The sequence below is a fragment of the Molossus molossus genome, unplaced genomic scaffold (assembly GCF_014108415.1).
Source record: "Molossus molossus isolate mMolMol1 unplaced genomic scaffold, mMolMol1.p scaffold_m16_p_5, whole genome shotgun sequence".
Classification (NCBI taxonomy): domain Eukaryota; kingdom Metazoa; phylum Chordata; class Mammalia; order Chiroptera; family Molossidae; genus Molossus; species Molossus molossus.
The window spans coordinates 76,130,081-76,137,083 of NW_023425388.1; the positions used below are offsets into that span (position 1 = coordinate 76,130,081).

The 7,003-nt window shown below is 36.7% G+C and overlaps 1 pseudogene; it reads left to right on the top strand.

Moving 5' to 3' along the window:
- Positions 1–345: 345 nt before the first annotated feature.
- LOC118616974 lies at positions 346–2,008 on the top strand (annotated as a pseudogene).
- Positions 2,009–7,003: the final 4,995 nt, after the last annotated feature.

Sequence of the window (7,003 nt, forward strand, 5' to 3'; positions counted from 1 at the left end):
GCATACCCAGATCCATACATACATAGGTATATCCATACGTAGATGAAATTTTTAATTAGTATGATTGTTCTTTGAAAACAGATTGGAGATGGACACTGATGGAAACAGAGAGGCCTGTTGGAAGACTGTTCTAGAAGTCCCCGCGAGAGATCATTACTTAGATGAGAAGGGTAGCAGTGGAGATGGGAGAAGATGATCAAATTCACTAGATATTTTGGAGGCAAAAATTATAGGAGTTTCTGAGAGATTGGATGTGGAGCATAAAAAAAAAGGGAACAAACAGAGACACTGTATCTTTTCGTCTTTTGCTAGGAAGAGACTGACTCTGAGGGCTAAGATTTAAAGATGAAAAGGACGGACGCCGCGCGGCGTTGGGGAACCAGCGGGCTCGTCGCTCGGCTGGTGGCGGAGGGGCAGGGACGGCGGTCAGAGGGGCAGGGACGGCGGTCCGCGCGAGCGCCGCTCTGCTGGGCGAGGAGCGTCAGCAGCAGCACCACGGTAGCTCAGCAGAAGAACCTCGAAGGCTACATGGGATTTGCAAAGCTCCCAAATCAAGTACTCAGAAAATCAGTGAAGAGAGGGTTTGAATCCACACTTACGGTTGTGGGTGAATCTGGATTGGGAAAGTCAACGTTAATCAACGCACTCATTATTCTTCTCAGATTTGTATTCTCCAGAGTATCCAGGTCCTTCCCATAGGATAAAAAAGACTGTGCAGGTGGGACAATCCAAAGTTTTAATCAAAGAAGGTGGGGTTCAGTTGCTGCTTACAATTGTTGATACCCCCGGAGTTGGAGATGCAGTGGATAATAGTAATTGCTGGCAGCCTGCTATCGACTACATTTTTAGTAAATTTGAGGACTACCTAAATGCAGAATCTCCAGTGAACAGACGTCAGATGCCTGGTAACAGGATATAGTGTTTTATACTTCATTGCTCCTTCAGGACATTGGATATTGAGTTTGTGAAAAGTTCGCAAGAAAAAGTGAACGTCACCCCCTTACTGCCAAAGCAGACACACACCGGAGGAGTGCCAGCAGTTTAAACAACAGATCATGAAAGAAATCCCAAGAACATAAAATTAAATTATATGAATTTCCAGAGACAGACAATGAAGAAGAAAATAAACTTGCTAAAAAGATAAAGGACCATTTACCTTTTGCAGTGGTAGGTAATAATACTATCATTGAAGTTAATGGCAAAAGGGTCAGACGAAGGCAGTATCCTTGAGGTGTTGCTAAAGTTGAAAATGATGAACATTGTGGCTCCACCGGTGTGGCTCAGTAGTTGAATGTCGATCCATGCACCAAGAGGTCGCTGGTTCAATTCCCAGTCAGGATAAATGCCCAGGTTGTGGACCAGATCCCCAGTGGGAAGTCATGTAGGAGGCAGTTGGTCGGTGTTCTCTCTCATTGATGTTTCTCTCTCTCTCTCTTTCTCTCTTCCTCTCTCTCCAAAATCAATACAGAAAAAAATTAAAAAGAAAATGATGAACATTGTAATTTCACAATTCTAAGAAATATGTTGATAAGAACACATGCAGGACTTGAAAGGCATCACTAATAATGTACACTATGAGAACTACCGGAGAAGAAAACTGGCAGCTGTGACTTATGACACAGTTGAAGTCATGAGCCCTCTGGCACAAATGGAAGAAAAAAGAAGGGAGCATGTAGCTGAGATGAAGAAGGTGGAGACAGAGCAGGTGTTTGAGATGAAGGTCAAAGAAAAAGTTCAGAAACTGAAGGACTCTGAAGCGGAGCTCCAACAGCGCCATGAGCAAATGAAAAAGAATTTGCAAGCCCAGCACAAGGAATTAGAGGAAAACATGGTCAGTTTGAAGATGAGAAAGCAAACTGGGAAGCCCAACAACATATTTTATTTATTTTTTATTAATTAATTTATTTATTTTTGATACAGATGTTTCTCCTTTTCCCCCCACTGATTCCTCCCTCCCTCCTCTTCAAGAACCTTGGAAAAGAACAAGAAGAAAGGGAAGATCTTTTAAAACCTCCATTGACCACCAGTTATGTAGTTGCCTATATGTCAGCTTGGACATCAGTGTTTGTTGGATCCATTTGATCAATTTGCACCAGTTTTATCCTTAATGATGAATTTGACAGCATGACAAAAATTATTATTTTGTTGTTGTTCTTTATGAGGATTGAGATGCCTTGAATTGTCTAGGGTGCTGTGTACTTAGAAACTAACAGCTCTGAGTACCTTTCCTACTTTTTTTTTTTTTATTATTAAACAGATGTCTTTAATTGAATGCAAGAAAACATTTTACTATTGTACAATCATGTTCTGGTGGTTTGACTGTTTACAGAATATTCCAAAATAAAAGGACTCAAAGGTTTTCACTGAGGATAAATTGCCATAATGTGATGCAAACTATGCTTCTCTATGATAATTATAATACAAAGATTCCATCCAATGCAGCGATACAATAATGTAATTTAGTCTAATACAGTTGACCCTATTTTCTGACACTTTCATTGTTTAAAAATACACATGGAGAAAAAAAAAACAAAAAACCTATATGCTTACAATGCACCTAAAGCTTTTTTATAACAGCCTTTGTTTGTTTGTTTTGAATTCTTTAAATATATATTATTCTCATTTAGTGCCCTCTTTAGCCAGAATCTCATTGATGCTTCGTTTTGGTAATAACATTTAATTTAGGTATTTTCCATTATTGGCCCTGCTAAAATAGAATATAACATCTTTCATATGGTAGGAACCAACAAAAAAACTTTTCCTTTAATTCCCTTTTTACACTTTATGGTAAGTAGCGGGGGGGGGGGGGTGTATGCATTTATAGCTCATTTCTAGGCAAAATTGTGGAGCTAATGACCAACCTACTTCTACCCATGTTCAGTCTCTTTATTTTACTAGAAATTGTAATCATGGTCTCTTGAAATGAAAAGAAAAAAATGTCACCATTCTGCATTTAACTGTATTCATATATTGCACTTTTGTATTTTTTTATTTGTATTGTAAAGAATTTACATAATAAACAATGTTGTGATGTAAAAAAAAATAAGTAAATAAATAAATAAGAAGGTGTAGAGTTTAGAGTTGCAGAAGAAATTTTCTCCAATGTCTACATTAAATACATGGTGAAAATCAGTACCAAGAGGACTAGGAGTTGAATTTGCACATTAATACCTGAGTTCCTAGTTCCTTTAGCCACCTGTAATGATTTAAAGAGCCTTAATACAACTCCAATATCAAGAGCTATGGCTATTTTGAAAAGACAAGAACACATAAAAAAATTTTTTTAATGAGCCAGTTTCAAAGGGCTACATCTGGCCATAGAATAAAATAAGAATATATGACTCCAAACTAATATAAATAAATAAGGAAGAGAAAGCTCCTCTATACAGTACAATTCCAACTAATAAATACAGTAGGAACAATGACAATAAAAAAATCTCCATTTAGCAACCACTACAGTAATAAATTATAGTCAAGAATCATTTAGGGGTGCCAAAATTAGTGAGTAAAAGTATAATTAGAAAGAGGATATTGACTTGGTCCCAAAGTCTTTCCCCACAAAACATTTATAAATTGCAAAGTAATAATTATAGCTTTACAGTAAATAAAACTGACAGACACCACCTTAGCTAACCCTAACGTTAACTTCAAACCTAACCCTAGCATCCTCAATAATGGAACAAACCCACCTCCTGTGCTTCCAGCTCTGATGCACCGAAGACATAGCACCACTTCCGTTGTATTTCTGTCAAAAATGCACAGCCCGAATCTCATATAAGGAAACATCAGAAGAACCCAAATTGAGAAACATTTCACAAAATGAGTGGTCTGTATTCTTTAATATGTAAGGTCATGAAATCCAAAGAATGATTGTGGAAATATTCCAAGTTAAAGGCAACTAAAGAGATATGTTAACTCAATACAATGTGCAGTCCCAGACCATCTTGAAATATCTAAATGTTATTGGTGGGGCAATTGGTAAATTCTAACTATGGTCTGTGGATTAGATAATACTATTTTATCAGTATTAATATCTTGATTTTGATCATTATGCTATAGTTTGATAAGAAAATTCCATATTTTTAGAAAATACCCACTGAACTATGTAATAGGACAGGGATATCAAGTATGCAACTTACTGTCAAACCTTTAAGAAAAATTTCACACACATATGTCTGAATGTATGTATGCATGTATCTATAGAGATATATGTGTATATGTATGTTTATATTTGTGTGTGTGTGTGTGTGTGTGTGTATATATATATATATATAGAGAGAGAGAGAGAGAGAGAAAGAATTTACTAAAGCAAGTATGTTTAAATATTAACATTTGGGAAATCAAGGTAAAAAGTCATTCTTTGTCTTTCTATCAATTCTAAAATTATTTCAAATTTTTAAAAATGTTTTTAAAAAGATGAAAACCACAAACTAATACTCCTTATAAATATAGACACAAAATACTATCAAACCATATTCAACAAAATATAAAAAAAATATATACATCATGAATAAGGCAGATTTAGCCCAGGATGTAAGATTGGTTTAACATGCAAATGTCAGTCAATGTAACACACTATATTGATAAAAGGGAAAAAAAAGGACAACACCTCACCACCACGATCTTCTCAATAGACACAGAAAAGGCATTTGACAACATTTACATAAAACACTTTAAAAATAAGGGTTAGAAAGAAATTTTCTGCATTTTATAAAGGGTTTCTATGAAAGACCATAGTTAACACCATGCTCAATCAAAAAAAAAAAAAAAAAAATGTGTTTGCCCTAAGATCAGAAACAAGATAATGCCTGTATTCACTACTTTATCAACATTGTACTAGAGGTTCTAGTCAGGGCAATTAGACAGGAAAAGATAGGAAAGGAAGATGTAAAACTATCTCTGCAGAGCATATGATTTTGTTTATAGTAATTCGTATAGAATCCACTAAAAAAGCTATTAGAACTAATAAACAAATTCAACAAGTTTGCAGGATAAAACCTCAATATACAAAATCAATTGTATTTCTATCTACAAATAATAAACAATCTGAAGTGAAATTAACCAACAATCTCATTTGTAACAGCTACAAATAAAATACAATGAAATACCTAGAGAAAATTTAACAAAAGAAGCTAAAGGCCTGACAATGAACACTAAAAAATATTGGGTTTTTTTTTTTGTTTTTTGTTTAATCTTTATTATTGAATATAGAATGTATTAGAGATGTTCCTAATTTTTCCCCCATTAACCCCTCCTCCCCACTCTCGCCCCCCTTCCACCTTTTCCCACACTATTGTCTGTGTCCATTGGTTATACATATAAGTTCTTTGGTTTATTTTTCCCAGCCCCCCAACCCCTTTCCCTTTGAGGTTTGTCAGTCTAGCAATGAATTTGTACTTCTTAATCCCTTCACCTTTTCACCCATTCTCCCAACCCTCCTCCCATCTGGCAACCAACAAAATGTTCTCTGTATCTATGAGAATGTTTCTCTGTACCACAGGCCGACGCTCTAACCGCTGAGCCAAACCGGTCAGGGCTATGAGAATGTTTCTGTTCTGCCTGTTCATTTGTTTGTAGATTCCATTGTCAATAGATATGTATTCGTTGCCATTTTGTTTGTTCATATTTTTTATCTTTTTCTTCAAAAAGACCCTTCATCATTTCATATAATAATGGTTTGGTGGTGATGAACTCCTTTAACTTTTTCTTGTCTGGGAAACTCTTTATATGGCCATTGATTCTAAATGACAGCTTTGCAGGATAGAGTGTAGTAATCTTGGTTGAAGGTTCTTGCTTTTCATCACTCTGAATATTTCTTGCCACTCCCTTCTGGCCTGCAAAGTTTCTTTCGAGAAATCAGCTGACACTCTTATGGGAACTCTCTTATAGGTGACTAACTGCTTTTCTCTTGCTGCTTTTAAGATTTTCTTTTTGTCTTGAACCTTTTGCATTTTGATGATGATGTGTCTTGGTGTGGGCCTCTTTGGGTTCATCTTATTTGGGACTCTCTGTGCTTCCTGGACTTGTATGCCTGTTTCCTTCACCAAGTTAGGAAACATTTTCTGCCATTATTGTTTCAAACAGATTTTCCATTTCTTGTTCTCTCTCTTCTCCTTCTGGCACCCCCAAGATGCGAATGTTGGCACGCTTGACATTGTCCCAGAGGCGCCTTACACTATCCTCATTTTTTTTGGATTCTTTTTTCTTTTTGCTGTTCTGATTGGGTGTTTTTTTGCTTCCTTATATTCTAAATTGATGGTTTGCTTCTTGGATTTAGGTACTCTACTATTGACTCTGTGTCAATTATTATTATTTTTTTTCTTTATGAATTTTTATTTATTTTTTTGTTACAGATATTTTACCTTTTTACCCCATTGGCACCCCCCACCCCACCCCCCCTCCACCCTGTCCCCGGCTTAGTTGTCCATGTCCATTGGTCATGCATACATGCATATAAGTTCTGTGGTTTATCTCTTCCCACCCCCCCACCCCCCATCCCCTCTTCTGAGGGATGTCAGTCTGTGCCCTACTTCCATGTGTCTGGGTCTACTGTATTCCTCAGACTGTTATGTTCATTATATTCCGTATATAAGTGAGATCATGTGGTATTTGTCTTTTTCTGCTTGGCTTCTTTCACTTAGGATAATACTTTCCAGGTCCCTCCATGTCGTCTCAAAGGATAAGAAATCTTTCTTTCTTACCGCTGCATAGTACTCCATTGTGTATATGTACCACTGCTTTTTTATCCATTCGTCTACTGGTGGACACTTGGGCTGTTTCCAGATCTTAGCTATTGTAAATAGTGCTGCTATGAACATGGGGGTACATATATTCTTCCTGATTGGTGTTTCAGGCTTCTTAGGGTATATTCCCAGCAGTGGGATCACTGGGTCAAATGGAAGTTCAATTTTTAATTTTTTGAGGTAGCACCATATTGTTTTCCATAGCGGCTGCACCAGTCTGCATTCCCACCAGCAGTGTATTAGAGTCCCCTTTTCTCCAC